Source organism: Coturnix japonica, chromosome 2 (genome assembly GCF_054131305.1).
Source record: "Coturnix japonica strain WE chromosome 2, WE-NBRP24, whole genome shotgun sequence".
NCBI classification, from domain to species: Eukaryota; Metazoa; Chordata; class Aves; order Galliformes; family Phasianidae; genus Coturnix; species Coturnix japonica.
Window position 1 is genome coordinate 102,554,070 of NC_140664.1, and position 19,499 is coordinate 102,573,568.

The 19,499-nt window shown below is 37.0% G+C and overlaps 1 long non-coding RNA gene across 1 annotated transcript in view; it reads left to right on the forward strand.

The window, feature by feature from the left end:
* The first annotated feature begins 1,017 nt into the window (after positions 1-1,017).
* The window catches only part of LOC146762099 (uncharacterized), a 67,098-nt gene continuing 48,616 nt past the window's right edge, over positions 1,018-19,499 (forward strand). The window contains exon 1 of the long non-coding RNA XR_014942946.1: positions 1,018-1,103. This is a non-coding gene — a long non-coding RNA (uncharacterized LOC146762099). The remainder of the gene's footprint in view (positions 1,104-19,499) is intronic.

Below are 19,499 nucleotides of genomic sequence, written 5' to 3' on the forward strand. Positions count from 1 at the left end.
TTGTTTCCTTTTTTTTTGGTGGGATTTTGTAATTTCAGAACTTGAGGTTTATCTCCACAGCTCAGTTCATGAAAATTAATGTGAGTCAACGAAAGATACGGCTTAGAAATAGATCAGTTAAACATCATTAAAACCCCCAAGGGCCTTCTTATCCAGAATTCAAGTGGTCCTAATTTAATTTAATTTACTTCTACACTGAAGTTAGATCATTCAAATGTAATTCTAAAGAGAACATGCACATTAGGGTTTAATGCAGTTTTACAGCTTCTCTTTAAAGTAACATTTTTAGTTCATTCACTTCCTGATTGTCTCCATATAAATAAATCCCTAATCCCACAAGTGTTTTCAGTTCTGGCTAATCCTTGACACTTCATAATAAGGGACTGCATAATCCAGATAGCGTCTCTACCAATTGCTGAACTGGAAAATATCCAATTTCCAGCGTCTGCTGCATCTGTTAAGCCTTTGTCCCTGACTGTTCAGGTTTACCAGCAAACTATAGGGCAAATGTAAGACAGGCTAAGATCTATAGGTTTTTGTTTCCCAAATCAATTAGCTGATACTAATACAATCAGACTCTCATCTATTAACCGAGCTAAAAAGCTTTTAAGCTGATCTGCAGGGGATATCTTTAGAATCTTCATCCAAACATCCCCTCAAGGGTGAGCCATTTTCAGCTAAATGTCATGCATGAGAGGATGCTTGAACCCTGCTATAATGATGAGGTATAATTATTGGATGCAGAACTTGAGAAGTCTACGTAGGGGAGGAGATTTAAATTCTGTAACAGATTTCTTAGATGTCAGTGAATAAAGTCTGCCTAGAGGATGTATAGAATGTGTGTATATCTCAGCAGGCAGCTCAGTACCTCATATTTAGGTAATTTTAGGTGCTTGAAGTGGATTTTGCTATTATTTATTTCTGCAAGGGATCCTACTGCTGATGGGAAAGGCTACTATTTGAGCTGTGGTAGTAAAACGAATATAAACTGTTACACATTTGTTTTGTTTGATTTTAAGGGGAACTGTGAAGTAAAGACACTGCTGTGAAGTACAGATACAGATTGTGATGATGCTGTGGAAGTGCAGTGGCCCTTGCAGAATGTAAGTATGTGAATTTCATCCTCGTGACAAAACTGTATGAGTGACCCTGTCATATATGGGTACTTAGTCATTTGAGTTCAGGAGACAGAAGTAATGAATTGGTTGAAACACACTTTTTTTTTTTTTTTTTTTTGTTTGTATAAAATTGGCCACAGAAACGAAGCTGTTAACCATGCTAACCTTATGAGCTATGAGGTTCAGAACAAACTTTTAAGCTCAATTGCTTTATGGATTCTATCAACTACATTGATCAGATATTCACCAGCTACAGTGGGAGTGAGGACATGTGCCTCACTGTGTTAAGATGTCTTAATCTAGAGGTAAGTCCCATTGTAATGGCTTTATACTAAGCATCCAATGTTTGTTTGCTTGTTTGTTTTTTCCTAATTTTTATATCTGTATACAAACTAAAACTTGTTATGGTAAATCCAACATTATACTCTGATGGAAACCACTCTGGCTAAGAAAAGAGCAACCTGAATCATACATCCAGGTTAGAATTCTCTGGAAAATTTTGGTGGTCTAGCTTTGCTCCTCCTGACTTTATGCAAGTGGGTATGCATGATCTTCTTCACTAAAGTTTTAAGGAGAAGGAGGTGTTTTTATAGTGATATATGGTTGTCACAAAACCATGAAGCCAGTATAAGCTCCAAGTTGTGTCTACTGGCAAACTCAATAGAAATATGAGTATGTGCTTGTAGTTAAGCCAGAAGACAAGTTTACTGCTACATGACCTGGCAGTGTGCAGGACTGCAGCCGCATATCCTACTGAAATAGGAATATAGGCATCTTCTCTTGGGGAGGGTAAGGGAAAGACTTTTGAAAGGCTAATGCTAATTATATTTCCTATATTAAAATTATCACGAAAGAAAGCAATACCGGTGGTTAACTACCTACTACCGTTGTTCTGACCGTACAAAAGCGTGATGGTATCATTATCACTTCTTTTTTCATGTTTTCCAGAACAGTTGTCTTATCCATGTGTTTTACATAGGTCTCTTGGAAAGTGATGCCTCCTGTTTTTTTTCTGTAGAAACTACATCAGATACAAGGAACACAATCATACTATTTGATAGAGCAAATTATTATTTACAAAATGCTATTCTTCAACACAATCATTACCATCAGCTACGCATTTTCACCAGTGATGAATAAGAGCCTGAATGCCACACTTGTAAAAATCTACACCAGCAGAGGTGACCTACTGCCTCATAGCTGCTATGACAGCATTGTTTCTAGGAGGATGTTGCCCATGAAGTCTAACTTTCACTGTGCTCACATCCAGTGTTTGGTCTCCATAAGTATTCACAGGTGTTGATGAATGTCAGTGGGTGCCATTTTTTCCATATGGAGGAATTCAGTTCCACACTTTTGCTTCATCCGCACTTCCATGTCAGACACCATTCTGTCATACTGTCCCTCTGCTGCCATCTGTCACTCAGCAACAACATGTAATGGAATATTGGTGGGAAGGTTCAGCTTCTGGTGCTGTACCACCAACATCTACCTCTGACAGGTGGATCTCCTATCTCTGATAGGAGATGTTACTTTCAGAGTATCCACTGTAAGAGACCCCAACCCTTATCTTCTGAGCTCTGATAATTCATAGCCTGAGGTGGTTTGGTGGGAGAATGAGAAGCCATTGAATAAATAAAATGCTGAAATTTCACTCTCCATGGGGATTACGACTTTCATTAGCCTCAGTGAAAACCACATTTCACTAAATTTAGAGCTGCAGCAGAGCTCAATACAGATAATGCATTTAATGTATGCCCTGGGCAGTGAAGTTGAAACTATTTTCAACTAATTTTCTTCAGTGTAAGTTTCCTGATAACTTAGGGTGGTTTTTTTTTTCCCCTTGGAACAGCAAGTGATACATTTCCACAGCAGCCAACATCTTCCATGACAAATCTGTATCATCATTTTATACTGTCGTGTTTTATCCCTGCCTAGTAATATAGTGTCACAGTATGATAGTGTATGCAAAGATATGGTTTTTCCCAGTCATGTTGAACGCTGCTGGAGAACGTAGAGACTTTTCGTTTTTTTCCACATGCGTCTTAACTTTACAAAACTAAGGACAGTTCAGACAGGATGGGAAGGCAATAAAATCAGATCTATTTTCCTTAGAAAAATGAAAATGTTTAGGTGTTGTATATTTATGGAAGGCAACAGAAGTGTGCAAATGAAACATGAAGTGAAGATACAGAATACAAAGCAATTTTTAAAATTAGGAATGCAGTTTGTTTTCTTCACAATATTGTTAACTGCAGAAGTATGACAGTGAATTACTCTGCATTATGGGTACACAGCAGGTGCTTTTGACATCCATTTATTCAAATTTCTGTCATGAATTGTTACTTTTGACTAAGTACGTCTAAGCTCAATTATGCAGTAAATTTATGCTTTTCAATAGTTAAGGTAATGTGTCTTCATGGTCCATGGCCAGGACTTGTTTATGTTAGTGGTCAGGCAAGAGTAAAAGTAAATATATGCTTATTTTAATGTTTATGCCTGCTCTGGAAAAAAATATTTTTAGCAACATGATTTAGGCTTCTTCTAGCTTAAATATGCAGTTTTCTAGGATGAAATGTGTTTTTCTTTCTCTTTTTTTCCCCCTTATATATTTGATGCAATTTCTTGATGTGGTAGTTGTTATTTGCTACATTTTACATGGTTAGACAGTAACTAAGAACTTCAAACCTCTTGCACACTATTTCTCTGAAGGTACTATTTGATACAAAGATTTTTAGCAAAATCTTGTGTTTCTTAACAGGGACTTGTGTCTCTTGCTATTGATAGAACTGCAAATTGCAGTCATTCCCGTGTTACTGAACAAGTGGGAACAGTGCACTGAATGGAGTTTTACTTTGGAAAAGATTAACCAATCCATTGTGTTTTCCTTTCTTGTAATTGATTTTCCAAAGTGCAGAAGTGACTAGAATTAAAGATCTTAGGAAAAACATATATTTATGTCATTGTTATTCATTATTAAACATAAACATTATCATAGAAACTACATATGGAAGTCTATGGTCAAGTGAGGAATCAAGTGATATGGATAAGCTTGTTCCTTTTTCATAAACCCTGTCATTTATGGTTTGTAGGAATTTTGCTCCAAATAACTAATAACTGGGATGCTACATCCATTTAAAATTCTGCTTAAATTTATATGGGGGAATTTTAACTTCGTGGAGTCTGACTCTATGGATCATGAAGGGTTCTCTAGAAAAAGTAGGTATTCTGGGGTGACAGATGCAGTAACTGTTTCCATGAGGCTTAACCTCATGGAAGAGTGAAGTGTCTCTGCTGGGAATAGTTTGTCTTTGAAAGTTTATTAAAGGTATAGATTCAATGGTTGAAACAATGTTTTTTTGATAACTGCTGGAACTAAGCCCATGCAGAGCTCCATGCAATGGATTATAGATTCTATTAGCAATAGATAAAAAGTGAAGTTGTTGCTGAAAGGATTTTGGAAGAGTAATTCTGTGTTTTAGTGAACTGTATGGCAGAGAGTGTTTCTTTCATTCCTTGATCTCTCCAGAAGGATGATGACACAGAGGGAAGAAATATACTTCTTTATTTAGGCAGGTAAATCTCAACACTTTTTCATCTAGCCAGGAGCTAAGTAGAGCATTTTTTCATATAGCAATTTCAGGAACAGCAAATCCCAGTATGTAGTGCAGAGAATTGTTGTCTACTAAATTTCCTACTAGCTTCAGTTAATTTCTTCTTTATTTAGTCCCTAGATGGAAGTTCAGTGTTACTCATTTTGCAACAGCTGTCACATTCCCCTCTAGAACTAACTTTGTAGTGAAGTGGAGGGCTGTCATATCTCTGGTCTACCTCTCAAAGTAGCTGACAGTATTCATCATGTTAATGAATCACATTCACCATGGAGTCTCAGCCCTCCCAACTTTGTGCACTTTCCATATTCTCTTCCATCAAACTCTACTTCTTCCAAGTTTCTCTTGGCTCCAATTTTTCCTCACCAGTTCCTTCCAGTCAGACTGCTTATCTATATTTTGTAACTCTATATGACATGTAGCTTCCTCCAAGTGTGAACTTGTAAGGATGAAGGTGTAAGAGAGACATGTCTTTGGCGATGACAGAAACAAAGTGAGCACCCTTTTCTTCTCCTGGTGTTTCATCACTCATCCCCATTTAATAATGGTTTGGTTTTGAATCCCCTGGGTGAGCAGAACCATAAAACACTTTTGGTACTTAAAGTGCTGTGAGATCCAGCAATGAACATGCTTTGTTCAGCCTGGAGAAGAGAAGGTTGCGAGGTGACCTCATTGCAGCCTTTCAATACCTGAAGGGAACTTACTCCCAGGAGGGGAGTAAACTCTTCGAAAGGGCTGATAATAGCAGGACTAGGGGAAATGGTTTTAAGTTGAAGGAGGGAAGATTTAGGTTGGATGTTAGGGGAAAGTTCTTTACTAGAAGGGTGGTTAGGTCCTGGAACAGGCTGCCCAGTGAGGTTGTGGATGCCCCATCCTTGGAGGTGTTCAAGACCAGGTTGGACAGGGCCCTGGGCAACCTGATCTAGTAAATGTGTATGTTTGGTGGCCCTGCTAGGCAGGGGGGTTGGAACTACATGATCCTTGAGGTCCCTTCCAACCCGGGTAATTCTGTGATTCTGTGATTCTGTGATTCTGTGATCCAGGTAGATTAAAAGCTCTTTGCAAGGAGCCAAGTGTTATTAGTATTAGTAGAAATAATTATTTAATCATCCTTTTTCAAAAATAGCACCCATTTTTTTTTTTTTTTTTTTTTTTTTTAATGCACTTTCTTGTGTCTCACAGGAAAGAAGGCTGGTACCTTCTTCCTTAGGAAGACAAGTATTAAGGAGTTGTTTTTGGTTTCTTTCCACCACATGGAGGTGACTATAAATTACTACATTTTCTCCCTGTAATAGATGTATTTTCTATTATTATTCCATCACAGCAGAGCCTGTCTGTTACTTGCTGTGACACTGCTAATATTGTGGCACTTTCTCTCCACTGCTTCCCTGAGACAGATACCTCTTGTTTACAGTATTAACTTGAATAAAGGAGAGGCTCTTTAGCATGGTGTCTTAAGGGTAGTGATGACCAGAAGACTTTTGCTTCAAAAGCTTTTTCTTTTGCCAGCTTTCCCAGCATTCTTTCTTCAACCATTTTATTTATCTATTAAAAAAAAAAAAAAAAAAAGACAAATGGAGATGACAACTATTGCAAGGACATGGTGCGAATAAAAAGTTTCTGTTTCCAGAATGCAAACAAGAAATGGAAATGCAAGGAGGATTATTCTCTCTATAAAAACTGTACTCTTTTCTTCACTAATACTGCTAACTTCGGTATTCTGAAGTGAAAATATGACTGAAGTGTGCAGGAGCTTATTTTAATCTTTAAGGTTTGTCATTCATCCAAAAAGAGAGGGCAACAAAACCATAAAACTATGGGGTTATTTGACCTTATTTTTGTGAAACTAATGCATCAGTCTAGTTTGATGGCAGTGGCTGCAATTCTCGGTAAGCTCTCAAGATGTCCATCAGAGATTTTTGATGAAATTTTACTCTTCCTGTGCTTTACCCTTGAAAACATTTGTTCATGAATGTGTATGCAGCCAAAATGTGATGTAATCTTGAAAACCTGTTCTCAAATTCCTTTATCAAAACACAGAGTATGGCTGCATATTTTTCACTGTTCATGCAACTGTGTTTAGCCAGTGTATCACAGTACATACAATTGTTTGCTGTAACTGAGTTGGCACTGCACAACACTGCCCATGTCCCAGTTTCAGCCTAGGCAGCGCAAATTGACATTGCAGTGTGGTTGCTTTGAGTGATAAGTGTGCTCCAGGGGCTTGGCTGGGGCACTCAGTGGGGCAGAGCCATCACCATGATGGCACGGGGCATGCAGAGTGGACCGGGCTGCACTAATTGTGGCCTACAGACTGTCAGTAAGTCAGACTGATTAGGCATGTCTGACTTAGTGGGTAGAGACAAAGATACCATCAATATCAATAGTCTCTTGCAGTATGTACATTATATGTGAGCTTGTTGGCCCACAGATGCTTTGAAACCTGAAACTGTCGTAGTTTTCTTTGAGCTGAACCTTGAGCTGGGATATCCTGCCTGGCATTGCAGAAAGGACCTTCCTTGAAGAACCTTGATCCATTCTCTCATTTTGCTGACTTTTATAACGTGGTGCTGAGGGCAAATTGGTCACAGCATTCTGCAGTGCATCCACATAGCAAACAAGCATAACCTTGTGTGCATTCAAAAGTATGTAGGCTATCTGGTTTGCTATAGAGCTGACCCTTGAATAGGCTATTGCAGGAAAATAGCATGAAGAATTCAGCTTCAACCTGCACTTGAGGCTGTTTCTACATAGTTGCATATATCATAGGCTCACAGAATACCCTGAGTTGGAAGGGACCCACAAGGATCATCAAGACTAAATCCTACATTATGTACGTATGCATATGTAATAAACTCAGCTAGCCATTTGTCTCAGTGATACCAGTTTGTTCACAATGTATTGTTAGCACCAAGCTAGAAGTGAAATTCATTTTGAAGTTCATAGTTTCTTAAGCATTGTGACTCCTCCTGCCATACACTTTTTTTGCATTCCATTTTATCCATTCTGTTCAATAATGTTCTCATAGAATCATAGAATGGCTTGGACTAAAAGAGACCTTAAAGATCATCTAGTTCCAATTCCCCTGCTATGGACAGGGTTGCCACCCACTAGAATAGATTGCTCAAAGCCAGCCTGGCCTTGAGCACCCCCATAGATGGGGCATCCACAACCTCTCTGGGCAGCCTGTGGCTCACCATTCTCTGAGTAAAGAATTTCTTCCTAACATCTTATCTAAATCTCTCCTTTTTTAGTTTTAGTCTGCTCCCCCTTTTCCTATCACCACCAGACTGTGTTAAAAGTTGGTCTCCCTCCTGTTTATAAAGTCTAAGTATTGGAAGGCCACAATGAAGTCTCCCTGAAGCTTTCTCTTCTGTGGTCTGAACAATACCATCTGTCTTGGCTTTCCTTTGTAGGAGATGTGATTCAATTATCTCCTATAATATTATGTTCTCTACCTTTGCTCGTCTCTAGATGTGCCCAACAGCAGTAATGTTAGAAACTGACTTCCAAAACCCAATATTTTAAAAAATGCTGTTTATTATAAATGGCCCTACCTCATTTGTAACTCAGAAGTTAATTTGCCAGTAGCATGATGAACATGCCAATCGACTAAAAGAAGGTCTACCTATAGAGCTGATGGAAGCCACTAAGAAAAGAATTTCCTGTCTAACTGAATATATATGGATGTTGATAATAGTTTCATGACATGGCCTACTTAAAACCTGTCATATTCTATCACTCTCATGACAAAACAAAACCACTATGATCAGCGTTAGAGGTGATGGAGTCTTATTGCCAAACATTTATTTGTTCTTGAATAACTTGTATTCATTTTTAATATGTAAACTGCAATGTAAACTGCAGACATTTGAGAATTATTCTACAACCCTAAGTTCTCCATGAATTTTATTTTTTCCTTCAATCATTTGCAGGTTGAATGAATGTTTGTTCGTTTCTGGGTGAATAGAAAATTATTTTTCCTTGCCTTCCCTTCACTGCCCATGAAGGTCTAAATGTAGTCAGAATGTGACATGAGAATTCAGTGTGGAAAATTCCCTCAAACAGCTTCCTTATAAAAAAAATGTACATTTTAGATAGGGCTGAGATTTTCACCCACATCAAATGAACCTTTATGCATTTTATTATGTTTCTTATAGGCTTTTGCTATCTAAAAACCTGAAGGTCCCAATTTCCCATTTTTCTGTTTAGATAGTTTGGCTGCCTACTCTTAGATGTCTATAGCTGAAAGAGTTGGCATGTATTTGTTTGCAGGGGATGTACAAGTTAAAGGAATCCAGCATTTTTAAACCTTTCAGCAATGATAAAATCAGTAAGTTATACAATAAGTTGTCGAAGGTTTTTCTCTCATGAGAGAGAGAATTGACATTAGTTATTACTACTTTTCACAGAAACACTATGAGGAAATACTTGCTCTTAGTATTTCTTGACTCAAGCTCTAGGAGTATTTTTAAAGAACTAGGTATTCTGATCATGTATTTCCAGTAAATTAAAATCTGAAAAAATGCTAGAAATCAGAAACTGCAAGGATGTAGTGCACAGTGCATGGTTCAGTGTGTCCTTACTTATAATTTCTTCTAACTTGAGCCAATCTGAGTGAATTTCAGATCAGTGTGTATGAAATGAGATGAGAAAAGTCTGTTCTTGGAAGCTGTTATTCATCAATCAATTAACTTGGGAATTTTATTAAATTTTAGTCTTCCTTCTTCAGCTATATTGAATTAAACTGTGATGCCTGGGCAGTTAAATTTTCTCCGTGAAATATACACTTTGATACAGTATTTGAACATCCATCTGCTTTCTGAGGTGAGCAGATGTAGCTGCTTCTATTGCAGTATGAAGTAAGAAAACACACTGTGTCTTGTTTCTGGGAAAAATGCAATCAGCCTCTAAATATGTATTCATTTTTAAGTAAGACCGAACATACCTGGATGAATGAAAATTAGCTGTGCTTGCTTAAAGGCATTTTGTTGGTGGTGCACATCTTCGATTTATAGCTGTTGGGTTAACGTTTTAAATGTGAAATGCATCTTACAATGCTGGTTTACAGCACAAGATCTGAACTCCCATTTATTCCTGAAATTTGATTAAATTATTGCATGATGTTTCTAGATAAACACAGGAGTTATTGGCTAAAGAGCCCTCCACATTAGCTATCGCATTTTAGTAATCATGTTTTAATGTCGTATCAAAATATTGCCTTTCATTTGGCCGTGTTTATCAGTTTGAGTCAAAATCTACGGGCTTAACTGAATTTTATTTTCAGTAGCTGATATGTTTTAGAATGTCCTTATACACTTGAATTTAGAAATTGTAATTTTAAATTATTTAGGCTAGAGTAATTTTAAATGTGCTTCTTATCCTTATCTTGGAAATACCATCATAATCTATGTTCAAAAAGTAAATCTGAAAATATTGAAGGTTTTTTTTTTTTTGTTTGTTTTTTTTTTTTCCTTTCTGTTAGCATAATACAGTGCTTTATTAGGTACAGACTTTTTGGTCATCCTGTTTGTGTCACACACTGTGAATGAGATAAGATGTACAAGACCAGTGATGGATTTAAGAAAAGCTCATCAATACCCAGACTGATATTCAGATCTGCATATGCCTGTATTATGTACGCAACATGAGCAGAAAGTTTTCTGAATTTACTCTTGTAGTTCACACATAAAGTTGCCAGAGTTAATACTTAAAACTCCCCTTTTCGAAAGCAATTTTGTTTAACATAGTTTCAGCTTTGCTTAAGTGAATACCTAAATATAAAGGCAAGCTGGAGAAGACAGATTTATTGGAATAACAGCTGCCACTGCTACTGATAAGTGCTCAGCATCCAACTTTTCTAGCTGCTGTTAAATCACATACAGTTCCTTAGGCTGAGAAAGTAAATAAAGATAACTCAGTATAGCAGTCTGTGTGAAACCAGGGGGAAGGACACAGATTGCAGGGAGAAGATTTGAAAGACCACACATAAGCTAATCTGCATGCACGTGGCTTTGATGATAATTGCATTCGCAGCATCAGTGTAAATAGTTCACTTCTTAAAAAAAACAGGTTAGTTTTATAAACATGGAGCTGTCTTGCATTACTATCCAGTATTTGATGCAGAAATATGTCAGCAGTAAAAATTCCAGAGAGGCACACCTCTCCCTTCAAATAAAGCTGGGGGTGAGCAGTTGATCTAGAGCAACTTCTAAAACTCTGATGGTTGATTTGCAGACAAAATAACCTACAGAAACAAGGAAGCATTTGAAAAAGTAATTGAGTATATGCACAAAGGAATAAAGATGAGAAAACGGCAGTAAAGTTTTTTACTATCCTTTTGGGAAAAACTGGAAGAGAAGTGAGTGAGACGCTGTTGTGCCTGAAATGCTGGAAAGTCTGATAAATGTACTCAATGAATAATGTCAACCCATAGATGGAGATCATGGAGAAGAGCCTGCATTGTGCTGTTTTAATTATTTTCTACTTGAAGCCAAGCAGTAAAGGAAATAATTATACCAGGAGCTGAGAACTCTTGTACCCCTGGAAATATTAAAGATTCCTTGTTAATGACAAGTTTGTCTGTGGGAGACAAGTTTCTCACAGGGAAGTCTACCAAAAGGCTTATATCCAGTGCAATAGCATAGCTTCCAATAGCCAGGACTGTTGCACTATCTAGAGAAACTATCAAAGCAGTAGTGGATAATGGAGAAAACAAACATACTGGATCAAATTAAAGAAATCCAGGAAGTAGGAAACATTGAGGCTGATGTGGTGAACCAATACAGGCATCAGAAATCAGCATGGAAGTCAGAAAGAAAAATGTGTTTGTGGGTAAAGGATGATGAATATAAATATTTCTCATCCCAATACTGAAACTATAATCAGTGTGAACAATGAAGGAAGTCTGTAAAAGAGATATTTGCTACTTGTGAATGATCCCAAACCCAAACCATATATTCACATCGGATATTTGCTGTTACTAGATTGGCAACCAGTTAAATTACATCTGCATTATAGGACCAGCTAATAAGTGAGAGTAATAACAGGTTAGGCTTAAGAAAGTTGTCTAAAGAATGGTGAAAGACAGTAAAACCTTTCTGAAATCAGTGGGATAAATACAAACTCTCTCGAAGAATCTCACCACAAAGGATTAGAATTAGAATAATTCTATAATTAGTTGATTAGAATTTCTAATATTGCATATGCAACTGTGCCTCTTATGGCTGAACAATGAAATCCATAATGGAAGAGACTGTTTTCTGAGTACACTCAGATGACTGAATGTTAAGAAAACTCCAGGACTACAACATGGAGCAAGTTACTGCTAGTAGCAAATACTGAGCTGCTTTCCAGGAGTAATGCACAGGTCTCCAAAGATGGATTCTAGCAATAAATTACAGTATATTTGCTTCTTTTCTTGAGATGATTTATCTGTCTCTCTCCCTCTACCCCCCCACTTTCCTCTTACTTAGTCCCTCCCACCCTTTCTTCCTTTTTTCCCCCCAGCTCCAAACATTGCACTGGAAGTGGGGATTAGTGTGAGTAGAAGAATGTATACTCTGACATTGACCAGAATGTGAGGAGTAAGTATGAGATGAAGCTATCCCTCATATCAGTTCATAAATGAGGTGTATGGTCAAGGCATTGTATTTATTGAGAAGTGAGCCTTAGAAACGGATATGTAATGGACTACATTTGGTATATTAAATTATGAACATTACTAAGGCCAGCTGCAGAACAGAAGGTGTGAAAATCTAATTGAGAGCATATATGTAGCTGGATGATGAATTAAAAAACTATGCAATCCACTGTTTACACATCTCAAAAATTATAGAAGGTCAGAATCCATTTAATTTCTGGTAACTTTCCTGAGTGGAACATTGCACATGTTTTTTTGGGAAGTGGTTGTATGAGGGACAGAAAGGCAAGAACTCTTACTAGGGAGCCCTGTGTATGTTTTGCAAAGTAAACACTTGGCCTGAGATTACTGTACTCAGGCAGTGGTCCAACCTATGCTGCATCTGGATTTAATGGAGTCAGTGCCAACAGGACTTTGAGCACAAGGACAGCTTCTCATAGGTAACACAAGTTGGTGGCTTGGTGCAGTTGGCAATCGAGACAGTCAAGGGCATTGTTGATCTAAAGCAAAATAGAAAGGAAAGCAAACAGGATAAAATCCTGACAGATTAATGGTGGGAGCAGGTAAGGGAATGAATGCCAGGCTAAGAAGACTATCCAGTACCATAGATAAGTGAAGGTCTTTTCATTGTGCCCCAATAATCAGGTTAGTGTTCATGCAAAGCAGCAGTATAAGACAGCAGTATAAGATATGGCAGGATACTAATCATTGGAATACTGGAAAGAAAACTGAAGAAGATAATGAAGTGAAACAAAGAGAATACAGTAGCACAGAATGTAGGGAGCTACACTTTGGAAACCCATACTCTTAACAGCAGCTGATGGAGTAAGAAAATATTGATGGACATTGGAAGAAACATATCAGAACTATTTGACACCCTGAAAAGTCTTCAGTGAAGTATTTTGGTATTTGGAAGAAAAGCTATACTGTTACTGTTATTTGGAAGAAAAGCTATACCTGCTTGCTGAAAACATTTATGCAGTTTAAAGAAAAAGGGAGAGAAAATCCCACATTTTCAAAATAAATTTCCTACATTATGAACATCTTACATAAAGCAATAGTAACCTTCCATATTGAATATGCATCCAGTTTGGTCACTTTATTTCACTTAGCCAATAAGTGAAACAGGAAATTCAGAAACTAGTAATGAGGTCGATTGGAGGCCTGCAAAGTATTCCATACATGTGGAGATTAAAAAGATTAAAGTATTTACGTAAGAGCAGAGATGAATAAGAGGTAAAATGAAAGAGGCATATGAATTGTTAATAGTTTAAGGAAGGTCAAAAGGGCGAACTGATTTACTTCTCTCAGAAAACATGAACAAAGGGTTCACAATGAAATCACAACCTTTCATTTTAAAACTGATATCAGGAAATGCTTTTTACATGATTGTGCCTCAAGATCTGAGGCAATGAGCTTCATAGAATTAATAAAAAGGTCTGACATTTCTTGGGTAATCACACAGTACTATATGGTCTGAATGTTTAAAAGTCCTCAATATATTTATCCTTACAAGAGATTTCTGAGGTAGGAAGGCATTATCATACAACTATTCTAATGAACAGAACTGACACCTACAGAAAACTGGATGCTTTGTCATGCTCACAGAAGAAATTTCTGGTAGAAGAAAACTTAATCCTTGTGACCTGAATGCTAAATTGATGCCTCTACATGTGGACTGTATTTTTTGCCATTATTTATTTATGTTGGCGGTGCTCAGTCTTTCTGATACAATTGTTCAGATGGCTTGTAGAAGCACTTGATTCATGTGCCATGGCTCTTCTGTGTTCACGTGTTCAGTTCATAATACCCTGTCCAGGGCATTCACATTTGCACATTAAATTTGATTAATCCTCATGGCCCAAATCAATGGGCTTGAGTATACTTGCTAAGTCTGCTGCTTCCCTGAAGAAATGAAAGTATAACTGATATATGATGCAGCATATGCCTATTTATTTCTATCAAGAAAAGCCTTGGCTGTTCTCTAATGCCACTTCAGAATCATTGATCTTTCTCAGTCCTGGCTGCTTGCCTTCAAAAGAAACCTTCACCACCATTTTCCCTTGTTATAACACATCAGAGTACTGGAAAAAGAGACTGGACATTGATCTGTTCAGGTGGCTGGCAGTCATCCCCCTTACATGTGCCTTAGAATAATGAAGAAAGCAGCAATGGCTACCATCTAGAGTGTAAGTTTTCAGGACTAAATACAACTTCTACCTGCCAATATACTGTCAAACAATTCCTCATCAAGGAGGAAAGTTTAAACTGTTGCATAAATTACCTACCACCTGTGGCTACTGCTAAAGACAGGATAACAGATTGAATAGACTATTATATTGATTTGACGCAAAAATTTCAAAGTAAGATATAAGCCAGTAAGAATGCAACAGTGAGCAGTTATTTATTTGGAGGAATGAATGAAAACCCAGACTTAATTGCTCGATCCTTCTGTTTGTTGACTAAAAGTATTTAAAAAAAATAATATTTACCTTGTATTTTTATCTTTGGTTAATAATGGAATATGGGGCTATAAAAGGTCTTGGTATTATGTTTCTATGTGTTGGCTCAGGGGGAGAGAATCTTTATGAGACTGTTTTATGTTGGGGTGACAGATAACTGCTCATCTTGCAGAACAGATAAATATACCTCTCTACAGTTAGTTCCTAATTCTTTATTGTGGTTTAATGCAGCATGCAGCTAAGCTAAGCCTTTCACTCACCACCCCTTTTCCGTGTTATAGAAGAGGGTTGCTGTGCAGTCTCCATCCTAGATATTTGTCTGTCCTAAACATTCATTTATGAACTCTGCAATGGCATGAATGATAAAACTATGCAGTGTTGTTATTTTTTTAAATATATCTTCTATCTCTGTAATCTTGAATCTTCATGAAGCTGTGAACGTAACTCTAAAGCTTTTCTAAAAAAGCTTATTATAATATCTGTGCTATTGTAAGACTTTTTTCTTTTTTTTTAAAAAACCCTTATCAGGGATAGCAGAAAGTGAAACTGAAGTTTGTTTCCAAAACAGGCCAACAAAGATGACAGATTTCAACACAAGAAAAAGAGATTGGCCAAGATCCGCAACTTCAGCTATTACATCAGCCATAATTCTTTGCCTTTTCCTAGGAGCCTCTCCCCACCTATTCTGACTGTGCCTTATTTTTTTTCAAATGAATGACTGGAATGTCCCTGCTTAGCAATACCTTCTATAACAGCATATATGGTTCTGTGTGTCAATTGAAAATAGCTCAAATAATAAATTCTGCTTTTTTCTTTAATTTTTCCAGATGTGCATTACTCAGAGTTCTCTGTGGTTAGTCTATGAGCATTCCATGATCTGACTGGGGCTCTAGCAGCTGAACAGCTGAAACTGCATTACACACAGTGTGTACTATACTTGCTCTAAGATAGATGCTGATGTAGGATATGAAGGAGGTTCTTGTTTCCTGGTCTAACTGTTCCTCAAAGCTAAGATAAGCCATTTTCTTCTTCTTCATTATTTTCCTCTAATGACCCTTCGTATTTACTGCAGAAAGACTTGCAACTCAGTCCTCAGGTAAACAGTACTGCAGTCCACAATCTTATTTTTCTTCCTGTTTCTTCTTTGTCTCCTCAGATCATTCCAATTTCTCCCAGTTGTGACTTGGCTTTATTTTATATTGACAGTGCTTCTTTGCTTTGTGTCACCATAACCCATCTTTTTTTTTTCCTTTTTTCTTTTTCTTTTTTTTTTCCCCCGAGATCATTAAAGAAATTGTAAAAAGAACTGGCCCCAAGACTGATCTTTGATCATTAAGTTGCCTCTAGTGTCAAATTGAGTCTTTCAACACTGTAAGCTGTTCAGCACTGTATTTTCACTTCTCTTTAGACACACCCATCTAACAGTTCTTCTTTCAGCTCCTTCTCTAGTATTATTTATTAATTTCCTGCAATGCACCGTATCACCTATTTTACTGAAGTCCTCATAGAAGACATCTAAGGATTTTCTTTTAAAATCATTTCTCTTTAAAGAGTACTAGTCTCGAGTTTAGTCTGGACAGATCTTTCCTTGAATCCTTTCTGTATTTTGTTTTAATTTCCATGTACCAGCATCCTCTTTTCAAAAGACCTGTGTTCTACTGAGGCCCAAATAGTGCATTAACTTCTATCTGCACCACTCTCTAACCCCAGTGCTTTATAAGCACAAGCTCAGTAATCACTGCTGTCTGTTCACATGACAACTTGAAACATTAACTTAAAGTATTTTCTTGTGAGTGTGTGTGCTAACTCTTGGAAATGGACAGATACCCTATAGTTCATGAAGACCTCTGAATTTTGTTTCTATATTCTCTGTGGTCATTACCACCTCACAATGGCATTCCCAATGTCCAGCTTTTCTTTGCTCTCAGGTCAAAATCATTAGGTTTTTTTTTGTTTTTTTGTTTTTTCTTTTTTTATTATTATTTTCAGCCTGATGAACTATTAATTTAATTTTTGACCTATTCATCTTGATTTTTGATTTTTGACACAAATCTAGGAAATAACTAACCTTTGAGATCCCTAAGGCTGCTCCCAAGGACCCATCCTACCCATATTCTAGTATCTTTGAGAGCATTTCAGCTAGTCTTTTTGTAACTGAAGTCCTTAAAGAAAATCCTTGCCCCAAGAATCATTATCGTGTATCCTAGCCAGTGCAACAGCTGTTGGTTTTTTTTTTGTCAAAGCTTCTTAGCTGCTCAGAGCATATATATGTGTATGTGTATACAAATAAAATAAATTCATTGGTTCCTTGTTAGTCTCAGCCTGAGGCCTACTGAGGCCTTATCACTGAAATTAAGTGGTAGATAAGCTGTTCTAACCTAGATTTTCTTTCAGTGGCTGATGTCCTGAGCTAGATTTTTAGTTGCTAATAATTTTGAACACGTTCATTTTGCTTCTGACCCCTTCCACAGAGCTGAGTCAAACTTTCCTCCATGTCAGTCATATTCTAATGCTGAGCATAATGTTAGACCGATGTAGTAGTAGGAGTTACCTGTAGTTTGTTGTGCTTTTCTTTTTGATGTTTAATTTCTGCCTTGAAAGTACTCTGTGGTTTGAAATTGATGTGCTGAGAGCAGCAGCTTCCTGCATGGATAAAAGGACTGAGATGTGCGATTGGCTTATTGTGGCATGAATTTAACTTAACTGGACACAAACTCTACTTTTACAAATCTTGATTTAGTACTATGAGTTCAATAATCCCATAAAATTTAGTAACTCAGAGTAAGGCAAATCATCAGACTAATCGTTGTTTTGGTCTCCTTTGCTTCAGCGTTCATTTGAATTAGCTCTCCAGCACTGTTAGAACCTTGAATTATATTCACTTGTGTCATCACTTTCAATGTACGGACTTCTTTCTAGCCTCTGTGATACACATTCACTTCTCTTGTTCATCTCTACAGAACAAACTGGATTGTTTTACAGGCCTTGGTAGCCTGGAATTCATGTCCCTCAAAGAAATGTCATCTGGCATCTTTTTTGATGTGTCTCATTAATGGGACTTCTTTCACAAGTAAGATTGACTCACTCAAACAAATGAAGTAAAATGAAGACATTATCTTTTAAGGCTAAATGATAAAACCTATGAATTAGGCACTTTAAATAGAACCATTAACAATCTTTAATTACAGTGCAATGACCAGCCACAGCAGAAGTATGCTGTAATACACACTAATTTTTTTTTGCCTGCTGTTTCAGTGTGACATATCATTACAGAAGGAATGCTTAAGCCCTATTTTTAGAATAAAAATTTTGCCAACAGAGAAAAACCAAAGCTGGAGGAGCCGTATGAGGAACTCACGTATTATTTCAGGCAGTTTGATTTGAAAAGTACACACAATAAAAAATAATTACGGCCCATTGTCAGAGGGACACTTTGTGGGGCCCAGAGGAATGCAGGGTCAAATGCTGTATGGTGTGCATCTGCCAGCTAGCCTCAGAGCCAGCAAACAGTCTATGTGCTCTTTTATTAATATTGCAGGCATGGCCATTCCTATGGGTTGCCAAAAAAAAGTATTTGGAGGTATATTATGGACCTCTAACAATGATGAAGTTACAGCAGAACCAGTGTGTACTGTCCAGGACTACCAGACCTGTTTCTCTGTGCAATCTATTCAGAAAACCGATAACTGTTTTGGTAGCATGGATGACTGAACAGACCAGTCTTACAGACTATGAATAATACATAGTGTGAATAAATGATTGCTTCTGTGTATAAATTCCTTAGTGGGCTCTTAGGTCCTCTTTATGCACTGTGATAGGCAGTTTTAATATTTCTTCAAGTACTTTGTCTGTCTTTCTGTCTTGGATGATTGTATTAATAACCTATTACAACCTGTATGTGGAAGGAAACTAATGAAAAATTGTATCAGAGACGTATATTCATTGCCATGAGGATGCTCAAGAATTCATATAATAAATTTTCTGATGAAACATTCTTACATTTAAAAAAAAGTTAAAAAAAAAAAGTACTCTTTCAAAAGCTATAACTTTCTGCAGAAATGCACTCATCTTCATTAAGGGTTTGTTAGGTGAAAGTTTTGCCAGTACAAAGACTCAGCCCTTCAGCTGTGATGTAGTTTGTTGCACTCATCTAAGATAAGTCTCAGGTAGACCTTAGTTTGTTTATCAGAATGACAGAATTGTAAGCTACAGTAAATGATGTGTTACCTTCACTGGCTTTGTTGGCTCTTTGGGGGATGCTTGTTTCTTTCAGAGTTCCAGCTTTTGAAATCTACATGAATAAATTAATGCTCTGGTAACATGCTGCATATTCTTTCTGTAGGGTGACAAATTAATTCCAATTCTGTGAGATCCTAGATAAAAAAAAATGGCTTGTTCGTGTTTCTAAAGATCACTCATTTTAGCTCTTGTCTGATACAGAAGTTGCTTCCTGATTTCCATTTTCTCATATTCTGTGATTTTGAGTTCCAAATAATGCAAATTATTTTTCATCATTTGCAATTAAATGATAATATTCCTGCTAATTGCCAATAAAAAGGAACACCGTTAGATAAAATTTTAAGGATCTACTCAAAAGACGAGAAAAGCTCCCATAATGAAAATCTGTTGCTTTTTCTGTTTTAGATAAATTGTGATTATGTGTGCA